This window comes from Pagrus major, chromosome 9, assembly GCF_040436345.1.
Source record: "Pagrus major chromosome 9, Pma_NU_1.0".
In the NCBI taxonomy this organism is placed as follows: Eukaryota; Metazoa; Chordata; class Actinopteri; order Spariformes; family Sparidae; genus Pagrus; species Pagrus major.
Window position 1 is genome coordinate 10,834,394 of NC_133223.1, and position 13,864 is coordinate 10,848,257.

Below are 13,864 nucleotides of genomic sequence, written 5' to 3' on the forward strand. Positions count from 1 at the left end.
AAATGCAAAGTGAAAACAACAAACAACAGATCACATTTTCTGTAACTGTTTATTTGTAATTCAAGAGCTGAACTTAGTGTGGGCTTCTGTCTTATCTTGTTATCCGTGGTATGCTAATAGACAGCTGATCCCCGCTGTGTGCACATCTACCGATCACAGATTCTAGTCAGATACAGGGCTTTGATGTCGGTGTGTGTGTGTGTGTGTGTGTGTGTGTGTGTGTGTGTGTGTGTGTGTGTGTGTGTGTGCGTGTGTGTGTGTGTGTGTGTGTCTGATGGAAGCTGTACAGGGTCAGGAAGAGAAAGGGAGTGAGAGGATGGAGGAGATGGGCAGGGCTGCTGACATTACTGAAAATGGGAGGAAATAGCTGTTTATGCCTCTGAACATACGCACACACACACACACACACACACACACACATTCACACACAGCGACCTACTGACCACATGTGATACAAACCTGGTCACACTGGACAGTATACATCTACAGATCTAGAGCTCTGAGGCCATTCTGAACAGTTAATTCAAAAGACATATTTGTACCATCACCTCCTGTCTCATAAGTGACTGCAATCCACAGCTCTTCTGCGGGGCACTTACTACTGACAGGGGAGTTTAAATAAAAGATGATGGTGCAGCAGAGATAATAATCTTCCTTCATTTTGGGCTTTCCAACTCTCAGTTCCCTCACAGATCAGCACAGCCTACTGTTGGTAAATGGTACAAATTTGCATGTCAAAGTAGAACTCCTCCTCTATGACTAAATCTACTGAGCACAGAAATTTCATTGGAAATTGGCTTATTTTGTTTTTAATGCTGGTATGACCAAACCTTTAAGCATAATATTTTTTCTGAACCCCGGTAATAATACCCGAGTCCACACAAACCAGGGGTTCACATTTACACATGTTGTTTGCTTATTAAAACTTTTCAACAACAATTTACATTTTTGTCAAAGAAATTATACAGTAGCGATATTTTTACTTCTAAACCTAATAGGTCTGTATCAAGCCGATTTCTTGTAGTGATTAGAATTTTGACCAGGTAATTATCTCTCTTTGGCACCACTTTAGATATATTTATACAGGTATTAAATGGATCACTTTGGGGAGATTAAATTTCCTAATACCTTCATCAACACTGAATTCATTCTTTCCCAATGTGGCTCTGTCTTTGGGCAACTCCAGAAGACATGCGTATGATTTTCATCTGCTTGGCCAAACTGCCTCCAGCATGTTTGTTGCCGTTATTTGGTTTTTCTAACTGAAATTACCTCTATGTATTTGTATTTGTGGATGTCTATAGTGTTAAACACGTCCACCATTTCTCTTGGCAGTGATAACATTGTACTCACCAAGACATCACTATAAAGAAGTCAGACAGATTAAAAAAAGCATGAGCAGTCATACAATCTGACTGTGAACAAACCAATAGTCCCATATTTGGAAGTCAAACTGAAAGTAAGAACACCTAAAATATCAGTAATAATCCCCCAATGGAAGGTCAAACTGAGTTCACACAGTTTCAGTCAGTCTTGTAAGTCAAAGTTGAAGCAGGAAGTGATACTGGAAACTGACAGATTTTCATAAAAGGCAGCTCGATTACCATCCAACTTTGTCTAACCTGAAGGTTTGTTAAGAATCTGTCTGTTCGTGTGACTGCTCGCGTTTCTTCACCTGTATGATTTCTTTTTAGGGATGTCGCTGAGTTCACAGATCTCTGCTGTTAATTTGGTGAATAAAGGTAGAAATGATGGATAAGACACAAAACTCAAGTTGTAATAGACTGGAATTATCTATTAAATCCAACTCAATGTCGTGTACTCACTTCAGTCCAGCTCGTGCCCCAAGCCCCTACTCTGTTCTCAATTGTTGCCTGCGGACATCAAAGTTGATGGTGACATAGTTTCCTAGCAACATCTGTAAACAGATGCGCTTTACACGCACAGATCAGAACTCAGAGAGAAAACAGTCTGATTTTAAAACTGAGGACACACAGCACCATGATGCTCTGTGTGTTTAGAGCCTTATATGTACATGTTCCTGTAGCTGAGGTCACTGACAGTTAGCCATAACATCACACACACACACACGCACACACACGCACGCGCACATGCACACACACACACACACACACACACACGCATGCACGCACACACACGCATGCACACACGCACACACACACACACACAGATAAATGTAGGTCAGTAATATAAACTGTAAAACACAGAGGACTGTAAATATTTTAACGGTGATGTATGGGCAGTGACACACGCTCTCTCTCTCTCACCCACTCTCTCTCTCGCGCACACACACACGTACATACACATACACAGACCCCCTGGGGGGAGGAGGGGAGGAGGGGGTGTCTGAACAGCTTGTGACGTCTCCAGGCCATGATAACGTCTGCTAATTGGTTCCATCAGGCCTCAGTGTGTGTGTGACTGTGTGTGTGTGTGTGTGTGTGTGTGTGTGTGTGTGAGTGTGTGTGTCTGAGTGTGTGCTCTGTTGTCTTTGTAATGACTAAATAAACTATCCCACAGTCACAGTTACTCAGAGCCTCCAAGTATGTTTCTTATAAGTTTTAAGTACTTTTTCTTCCGTCTCTTTCCGAAAAGTGGAGGTAGTGCATGAACAAGCACAAAGAGAGCTTCATCTTCGAGGTGGAAGGACGAGAATCACAAAAGTCCTGACCTGCTTCACAGCTGGCTTAACACCAGTTCACATTCGTTTTTCTCGACATGTGTTTCATAGGAGGTCATTAAGGCGGACTTCTTCTTGACTTCCAGGAACTGTGTCATCGCTGTGAGGTCGCCTGGCAACCAGTGGAGACAAAGTTACTGGCTTGGCAAAGAAGAAGTCGTAACACAACCCACTGTAATACAGCAACAGGTCATTTTTACCTTTGGTTTTTGTATAGATAACACATACAAGATGTAACATGTTAAGTAGTTATAATATACTGTGGACAGAGCCAAGCTAGCTAATAACCTCTGTTTCCAGCCTCCATGCTCAGCTAAGCTAACCAGCTGCTGGGTGTAGCCTCATATTTAAGAGTGGTATCAATCTTCTCTCCAACTCTTGGCAAGAAAGCGAATAAGCACATTTCCCAAAATGTCAAACATTTCCTTAAAACACATGTTAAATGTTCTGTTCAGTGAGGGACCACATAAAGTCAAATATGTCATCTGCCCTTAACCACAAGAGACCGCAGACACATTTTGCAGCCTTATGTGTGCAGCCCTAATTTTCACGACAGTGCAGACTTTACACACCATATCAGGGCCTCTGGAAAGACAAGGACCCCAGTGTGAGAGGACTGGATAGTGCAAATGGAAAAAAATACAAAAATAGCTAGAATAAAAAAAGAAGGATGAAATCTCTGGGACTTCTCACCACGCAGGAGAACTGAGGAAGCATCTCAGAAGAGAAGAGAAACAGCAAACCCAGCTGCCCTTAACTCAATACTTTTAGATATTTTATAACCTGAATAAGTTAAAGACGCCTTCTACTGTTTCCTGGTGACAAAAAACAGAGCACTGAACTCTGATTGCAGAATGACGCAGGAGTCCCAACTGTGAAAGTCAACATCAATAAACTCGGTCCAGTGAACTGGGTCAGAATTCATATCATCAGTCTATCTTATATATATACAGCAGTAACTAATGATTAGAAGAATTAGACTGCTTGTGCATGTGTGCGTGTGTGTGTGTACGTCTGTGTCCGTGTTTGTGTGTGTGTGTGTGTGTGTGTCTGTAGCCATATGTTGAATCAGTAATGAGCTACAAGCCTGCAGCAGTTACACTCTGTGTGTGTGTTGTCCCACAGGCAACACAAGCTGTCACCAAAGAAGATGCCTTCGGACACTCCCCCCAATCATCAATCATCTCTTGAGATTAAATGACATTCACGAATAAAAAGTTCATGTATTAAAAAGAACATTTTTAAAAACGATTTTAGGACATGATTTAACTTTGTCACATAACGCTGACCAATCACAGCATGTATGTGTTTAGTATAGTTAACCAATGAGCTCAGATGTTTCTCTTGTTTGCAGAAGGGATGTATGCAAAAATGAATCAGTGGATTCTCCGTTAGAAGCGTGGACGAGCGTCCCTCGCACTCACTACGATGGTCATTAATTAAAGCTTCACCAGCAAAATAACTGTAAATAATCATCAGTGATGCAGCTAACATAAAACACAAATGTACATTTGCTGTCATGCCTGAATAAAGCCATAAGGAACACTTGTCTAAATTACAAAGTCAGCAATGTTATGTGTTCAATATCTGAAATGGGATTTACATTTGAGTCATGACTTTTACGTAAAAGTGACTCACATACCTATTCTGACATGAGCCCAACATGTAACATTTCCATCACATTTATGTGAACCCATAATTTTGACAAAATCTGATCTGAACAGTCTGATCAGCTGAGGTCTGGTGTGTTTCTGTGTTCACGTTTGAATTCAGTCAAAGGTTATTTTCAGTCTCATAGGGTTGGGATGAGCAGACATTGATGGCTGAGCCTTCACACTTTAAACTAAACACAGCTGGATTTATTCTCCCGTGTCACGCTGGTGTGGAGACTCTGCAGCTCAAACCTGTAACAACACATCAGAGCTGCTGCACAGATACCACATGGAGAGCAGGGGGGCTGTGATTGGTCAGCTGGGACTGCTTGTGTTTCCTCCTCCATGTTTCTGAATGAATGAACTATTGTTAACAGTAAAGACAACGTGGCCAAACATGAATAAACTATGTGAATGATTTATTTGTTCTTCATAATATACATAATTTTAGCAACAGATTGGTGTCAGTCTGGAAGAACTTATCCAATGAGCCACTCCAGTGGTACAGAAGATGTGACTGTTCCTCTTATCCACATGGTGAATGAAAGAACATAAGCAGGATAACTTTGATGACACAACATGATCATGCATAACACGTCAATGTATGTTTGCTGCAGTGGAGCTGAATGTCAGACCTCATGCATGAGAACATGGATGGACAGATATGATATTCTGTCCAGTTTCACCCAAATCAGTTCCTTCCTGTCCCGAAGTCCTTGAGGATGATGTCACATCCTGTCTAGAACAACAGCCATTGTGCTCCCGAGGAAGTGAACTTCCCGCGGAGAGTCCTTTCTTCCATCTGCGGTCAGTTGGTGCAGTCTGACGCCTATGCTGCTATTCAACAGGAAGAGTCATATTGAAGATTCATCAACATGGTGCTACTGTATGAATGTAACACAGTTACTTTAGTTTTAGTATGTTTACACCAGCACAGGCTGTTTTGTAGTCAGAAAAGAGGCAAGTATTTAAGAAATTTCCCAAGACCCGTCTGATGACTTTATTGTTCCATAGTTTGATTGGGTGGCAGCAGGGCGCCACTCCACCACTGTGGCCGCTACAGTACATCTGATTCCACTAAGGACCTCTACCCTATGACACAAGTTGCTGATATCCACCAACTCTTATCTCACCTAGCTTATGTGACTCATCATGACATGTGGTTGACACAGCAAGTTAGGCTAAACTAGGCTTAACTAATATAAGCTGTTTATTACCCCAGAATGGATAATCAGGCTTTGAAGCTGACGGAGTTTGTTTATTGTGGATGAACAGGAGTATAACTCAGGAAGTCAGGCAAAGTGGTTGCCATGGTCACAGAACGAACCACATCGGGAAGTTGAAAAACTTTCATCAATAATCGGAGGGCAGCGATAAATACTCGTGCACATTCACGAGAGCGGAAGCCGCCCTGTCTCTCTTGCAGACGTGTTTACATTGAAAACAATGGAGGGAGCAGCAGCCACTGTTAGCTGTCTAATAAATACAACATTCCCCAGAGTATTATTAGCCTACACATCAAATCAGTCGAACCAAGACCGTACGCAGCCTGGATAGATATCTTTACAATCAGGTGTTTCACAAAGTGATAAACCTCGACACATCCTTGCTTGTGAACAACTGAGCCTTTCGAGGATGCCCCTTTCATACCCTATCATGATACTATCGCCTCTTACCAATGAACCTTCTTACCTGTGGAATGTTCCAAGCAGGTGTTTTTGGAGCATTCTACAACTTTCCCGGTCTTTTGTGGCTCACAGCTCGTTTGAAACATGTTGCTGCCATCACATTTAGGATAAGCATATATTTACAAAAATCAATGAAGTTGATGCGGTAAAACATGAAATATATTGTCTTTGTACAGTTTTCAATTGCGTATATGTCAGAAAGGATGAGGAAAATATCATATTCAGTTTTAGTTATGTCCAACTTTTTAGAATTTGGGTTGTAGCTTGCACTGTCAATAGTTTTGACCTACAGACAGAGTTATAGGAGAGGGTGTGTCGCATCATGAACATATTGTTTGTTTTCTACAGTCACGGATGAGTGACATGGTGCCATCTCCGGGTGTCATGTTGTTAAATTGTTTTGAATGCAGTCACACTCGTTTTTCACTGACTGTTTACATGTTTGTTTCTTTGTTTGTGGAGCTGAAGAGATTTCGAGTATTAAATGAGCTCTTCTGCTGTGTCAAGAGTCTTATGAACACGGAGGATTTTGTTCTGTCTGTTAACCTGCAGCTTCATTAAGCTAATGAGCATCAATTAATTATGTTAATGAACTGCAGTTAAAATCTCTCCTGGAGGGAAACTGATAGTCTGTTAACGAGCTGAAGGCTGAGGAACCATCTGATTATCTCAAACTGCCGTTGTGTGTGTGTGTGTGTGTGTGTGTGTGTGTGGAGGGGGGCTTCATCCTGAATTGTATCTCTCTGTGGCCCTGACATGCTTATCTCTGACAACTACACACACACACACACACACACACACACACACACACACACAGAGAGAGAGAGAGAGAGAGAGTCAAATCTTTTCCGGTCTGGCGGGAGACCTCAGTGGGACAAGGTCTTGTGTGTGTGTGTGTGTGTGTGTGTGGGTGTACGTGTGTGTGTGTGTGTGTGTGTTTGTGTGTGTGTGGGTGTGAGTTGGATCCAGCTGTTGGCTTCATATCTGTGACCTCCTGTGGTGGGTGTGGGTGTGTGTTAGGGGGGAAGGGAGTTATAATGACTTCACACTAATATCATCGCTAATGAAGCTCCTGAGTATTTGTGTGTGTGTGTGTGTGTGTGTGTGTGTGTGTGTGTGTGTGTGTGTGTGTGTGTGCCAGCATGAGATCAGACTCAGAGAGAAAGACAGGCAGATGGGGGACACTCTCCATTTAGGTACTAATGAATGAACTTGAACTAAGGAAAGAACTAAAACCGTATAAAACAGTTTGATGAAGATTACAGTTCATACAGAGCGGTACAGGATATAAATGAACTGACAGAGAAATGCTCTGTCAGCATCATTACACAGTATGTTCTTTCCAGTGTCAGTGTGCAGTGTGGAAGTGAAAGACAGTGCATTAATTACATACTGTGAAAACCTGTGAAAGAACAATCAAAAACATTTTAACTTTCATTTTCACAAATCAGTTTTTTTCAGTGACTGGGACCATCCTTTATTCATTCATCCTAAATAGAGGCCAATGGATACTCAATTTTGGGGGCTCACGGCGATATGAGGTAGGCTATTCTATATTGAAATATTGGCCAATAAATACTGTATGCACAAGGGCTGCACGATAAATTGTCTCAGAACTAACATCACAATGTGCACATGCACAATAGTCACATCACACGTGTGATGTCAATTAAGGCAAATGTACTCAACACTTCCTGCTATAGTGTTCACAGTGGTACAAGCGGCCCACAGAGGTGCCGGTCGGAACTTTTAAACCACTATGAGGTTTTTTTAAGGCCATTATAAAGCTACAGTACGCCTAAGACTAAATATGAAGGGGTTGTCCTGCATACCGGGGAGTTCCAGCCCACTTCAACAATCGATGTTTGTTTTTTCTCAGTCTGCGATTCTTCAGGAGTTACACGTTTTGGACGAGCTGTTTCTGTGGAGATCCACGGTTCAATGGACTGAACCACTAAATGTCACTGGGAATTTCATGATTATAATTCAAATCATCAAAGCATCATTCAGCCAATATCAGCCTATGACATTGGTAGATCGATAGATTAGTAGGGTTCTAATCCTAGACCCTTATTTGGGATGGAAAATGGCGATGTCAGCATCAAGACAGCGACTGCAGTGTGATGTCTTACTGAGGCTTTAAATGAAAAACACACACTCTCACACACAGCTCTATTAACAGCTGTGTTATCTCCCACCGCTCTGACTGGTTTCGGACTGCTGATGATTCATTAACAGACTCTGCTGGAGGTGAAACGTGTCTCTTTATGTTAGGACTGTCATCTTAGGTCTTTCCTCTAAATCGGGTCTTGTTATGCTTTGACACAGTGTCATGACGCACACAGCTGTAGTACATCATGAAAACCAGGCTACTCAAAGGAAGTGACATAATTTATAATAAATAAAATGTTCCACATTCCACCACGGTCCGATTCAGGCTTTTGGCCTTTAAATTTAAACATAAAAAATATCATTTGTAACTGCCCTCCACATTGACCCAGAGAAGCTTTTCCTAATCTAATTCATCAACAATCATTTGTCAGTGTCTTCTATAACTGTTAAAAATCACTATTGGAAAAAAAATACATTTTCTCATTGGCCGCAGCTGGGGTGAAAGTTCAGTTAGATTTAAGCACACAAACCCCAACCCACTTGGTTATGGTTCAGGAGAGAGCATGCTTTGGGTTACAATAGCCCCATTCACACTGCCCTTTCTGTGCGGGAATCATGTGCCGATACTCCGCCTCGCCGTCTGTGTGAAAGTTTCAGATGCGGAGAGGGGGGACAGTTTTCCCCTGCGACTCTGATCCGCCTCCGGAGATAGTATCAGAGCCGCAGCAGGGGCGAGACGACGTCTGTGTGAATGGAAAAGCCTGAGGCGCAGATCAGGAGTGTGTCAGTCTGATGGTGTTCACAGTCTGACAGCTAAACAGATCCTTCACTCATCAAATAAAAGAGAAATGTCCCACGCTTCAACCCACAAAGCAACGTTGCAGGACCAAACAACAGTAATGTGGTAACTTATATGAGGGAAAAAATACTGCATCCATACGTGGAAAAGCCTCTGTCATCCTGTCCGTCCTACTCTTCGTCACATTTCTGCCCGAAACACAGCATCTGTCCCCGGCTGCAGAGCCAGGCGGCTCCCGCAGTTGAATGGTGGTGATTATTTGACGTGATTCAGAGTATTAAACTTTAACTCAACATGTCATTGTCTCCTTCCACTATTGTGTTGTTGTTGTTACTGTCTCTGGAAACTTATATTGAAAGAAATCACTGTGACAGTCAGCCCTCATGACCGAGACTTCAGTGAGCTTTCCCCCAGAAAACAGCATCCCTCCCTTCGAGCGAGAGCCAGACAGGGTCTGCTGTTTACTGATGGTGATTATATAATTATGTAATTTAGAGCAAAAAACATAACTTTGTCACTTTCCACGATGCATGGTGGGTCAAGATCTCAGACACAGCACAGCTGCTTGGTTCAGTGCGAACAAACAAAGGAGGAGAAAAGGCGAGCCTTCGCTGTGGCGATAATGCAGAGTCTCTGTGTGAAAAGGGCCATTGACTACTTTGTTAAGGTTAAGGAAAGATTGTGGTCATGGTTAAAAAAAACATGTAGACAGAGAAGTAGAAAAGTGCCAGCATTTAATATTAGCCTATTCGTAACAATGTCTTTTCATTAATCACTGCTCACTTTCATATCACATCATTCACAGCCGTCATCTCATTAATTGTCGACTTAAAGTTTGCGCTTTGAGTTGAACCTGAAGTGTAAAATGGCAGCAGTGTGCATCACCGATTACAGTGCTACTGCTATTTTTTGTCATTGGACAACCTCCAGGAGAGACATGTAGTTAGTAGAGTAGCAGTTAGTAGTTACTGTAGTGAGTATATTACAAAGTTACTGTCTTTTTGGAACAAAATGTCCTCTCTGCGTTACCCCTATATCTTCATAGCCAGAATAAAGGGGAGGAATGATTACAGTGTCCACCATGGACATGTCTGTATTGCTTTGAGACTAACTTGACAAAATGTGAATTTATTCTTTAATGACATGTCCATTGTACAACAGACCACATTTTTTTGAAAATAATTTTGGAAATATTTTCTCACATTCTTGTAATAAAGTTTGATCCTCATGTGCATGTACTGCTGTAAAACAATATTTGACAGATGGATTTCTCTGAGAGCTTAAACATCTCACACTGAATAATTTTACCTCTCGACTGAATGGAGGCTGAACCAGACCAGACCAGAGTAGCATCAGTCACTTTGTTTTGGTGATGTTGATGTCAAAATCACAGAGAGAATCAGTCTTAAAGTTGATGTACAGGCTATGTGGTGTCATTCCGTACATGTCTTCCTGTCCTGAGGCCTACGTACCTCTAGGACTTACAACCCATGACTGAGGACTGTAGTGTTGCGGCAGTTCAACAGTGAAGTGACCCTTTGCTACTGTTTGTCCTTCAGGATTCACAAGAATCACATGGTGACCCGGATGCAACACGGCTGTCATATGACACACACACACACACACACACACACACACAAATCGCCTCAGGATGGTGATGACAGTCCGTCAAAAAGCACTTCAGTCTACAGCAACATATACTGACCAGACTGTAACGAAATTTACTGATCATCTCATGGACTGCCATGAAATGCGGTTGAGACATTAATTTCCCCGTCTGGATGAATTGTTAACGCTTTGGTGATCCTCTGAATTTTCTAGCACTATCAATATTTCCAAGTATTAGGTAGGTCAATACTGACCAATACCTACAAAACTAATGACATTCCCACCAGCCTCAGCTGTAGTACTTTGTGATCAGTACTAATTAGCAAATGTTAGCATGCTAACATGCGAAACCAAAAATGGTGGTAAGGCTAAAATGGAACATGGTAAACATAACTGCTAAGCATCAGCATGTTGGCAGAGTCATTGTGAGCATGTTAGCATTTAGCAGACAGCACTTCTCACTCTTTATTTAATGGAAACACACATTCCTGGTTGATTACTTTGTATCATTGTGGTAATTTTATATATTTCTACTGTTTACCCTGCAAAATTGCCACTATGAAAGATTAAAAAACAACATGGTACATGAAGCAACATGCTCAGACCAACCCATGCTCCTGTGTTGTTTGAATGCAGGGGTATTCTTGGAATCAATGCTCATCTTGTCTTGTTATGTCACGTTTGATTTTAACCTAAAATAAATGAAATTCAAACTAAAGCAGGGAACAGGCTGATATTTTCATTTAGATTCAGATACATGATGATTTGTCACGATTAGATATTTATATTTATTCATTTTGCAGACCCTTAGTTCAAAGTTCAAATGAGGAATATATATACATAAAAATGTAATTTACGTGGTCAAACACTGCTGACATATATGTTAGTAGTGCAGGGTTATGTTCTGAGGTTTTTGTGTGTTTTCAGATTTTTTTAAGAAGGCTTCAGGAAATGTGTGTGGTTTAAAAAAACTGCATTACTCAGAAATGGTCAGAAGTCAGGGTCACCACACTGACTGCAGCTTCCTCTCAGCTGGCTTTGGTTGTTAAGACCACAGTAACCGTAGTGGCTGCATCGAACTTCCTCTTTTTTACACTGATGCACACTGCTGATCAGCCTCCACTGGGGAGAATTTGGCACCTGTTGACCTCGGTGACAGCGTTTGCTCATCTTCGGTTTCCATCTCTCCCTCTTCCTGTCGTCATAGGAAGTCACCTCTGTCAAGGCCTCTCCTGTGTAAGGATGTCAAAATAAAAGCGCTGAATGCTAATGTCCTGTCAAAATAAGAGTTAAGTCCTTCACCTCTGTCAGACACAAAAATAACTTCCGGACACACACACACACACACATACACACACACACACACACACACACACACACACATCTTACATAACCATAACAGTTTCTTCCCTCTTTAAAGCAGAAGTAACTGAGAAAACCGCCTCCTCCGCTTCTGAGCAATATTCTCTCTTACAGAGAGTGAGAGATGAGAAGATTGATATCATGTCTGTACCGTAATTATGTAGCTACAGCCAAACGCTAGGTAGCTTATCTTCACACAAAGACTGGAAACAAGCGGAAACAGCTCGCCTCACACTCTCCAAAAGCAACTGTAAACCTCCCTGATATGTTATATCAAATTGGTTTAATCTGAACCAAAGCTGCAACAATTCATCCATTATTCAACTATTGACTATTCTTGGATTCCAGCTTCTTAAATGTGAAACTTTTCTGGGTTTTTTGCCCCTTTATGGCAGTAAACTGAATATCTATGAGCAAAACAAGACATATAAGGACATCATCTTGGACATTTTTCACCATTCTCGGACATCTTATAGACAATATAAGTGATTGATTGATTAATTGAGAAAATAATTGACAGATTAATTGACAATGAAAATAGGCAAAAGTTTGCACCCTGAATCTGAACACAGACATGTAAGAACAGCAAGTTCTGGTTTTGGCAGGGAGGCTAATATACTGAACCATTTCTTGGGTCTTACATAGTTTAAGAACGAGGTAAGCTGATGAAATGCTTCTTGGTCTTGGAAGTACCACTCAGTTACAACTGTATGTAGTAAGCTAGTTAGCTGGACTTGTTCATGTTTGTATTGTTTAATCCGTCTCTAACTCTTTAGCTGTTGTGTTTTTGGTTTTGGGAAGGGTTTACAATTGAGCCCACACTCCATACTCACAGGAAAATACAGGGTAGTCTTTCACTACAGCTCTATGCACACCGCTTCAACAAGTGGAGAAACCCAAAGCTTGACAGAGCTGCTGTGCCTTGATATGGTACACTTTAGTTCTTTATGCTATGACTGGACAAAGACTGTTCAGGGGTTTAGCCAGTCAACTAAAGAAGGGCTTCAGTGTCGTCACACTGTATCATCAGCGCTTAACAAGTCAGTCTTTATATTTGTGTTAATAAGCCGGAAACTCCACAAAACATACACATATCAAGTATCATTTGTTTTTTGTTTCATAAGCCCCTCACTGTTGAACCACAATATACATTTATTTTGGTTTATATTATGCTGGCTTTTGTTTACACCCTCAGCAGAGTGAGTTGTTTTTAAAACCTCACCGACTGGAGCGGAGCACCCGAACATTAAATGTGATTTTTGTCGAATGTTGTCTCGACAACGTCTCTACTGTTCATTCATCTCCCTCCCAAACAACAAGGAAGTCTTCTCAACCAGCTGACAGCTGCACTCAGTGTGTGTGTGTGTGTGTGTGTATGTGTGTGTGTGTGTGTGTGTGTGTGTGTGTGTGTGTGTGTGTGTGTGTGTGTGAGTGTGCGTGTGATCTCCATCGTAACCACTTTACAATATTCCCATTCTGCTGTTTATTTTCCTGGTTAAAATAAACAAACAGGAAGTGAGACAGAATGGCAGGAATGGGACATCCTGTAAGAGGAGAGCCGCAGCAGTGACGTCCAATCCCAGACGAGAGCTGTGATAAGGTCACTTCCTGTCCGTTCAGCGCCATCGAATGGAAACTCTGAAAACTGCAGCTGGTTCCTATTTCGGGCAAAACTTCTGGAGGCAGAGTGTGAATGCTGCAGTGAGTGGAGGGAGAACACAAAGAGACATTTTGGTTTCAGCCGACTGAGGCACCACACACACACACACACACACACACACACAAACACCCGAGATACATAGAGTATCCGGTATTCATGCTAATGAAATACCATGGTCAGGAGTAAAACGACGATGTTGTTTTCATCGTGGTTGCCAGTGGCGAGGTTGACATCAGAAAGCGGAACAGCTGGCGTAACTGGAGGCATTGCCACAGCAACACA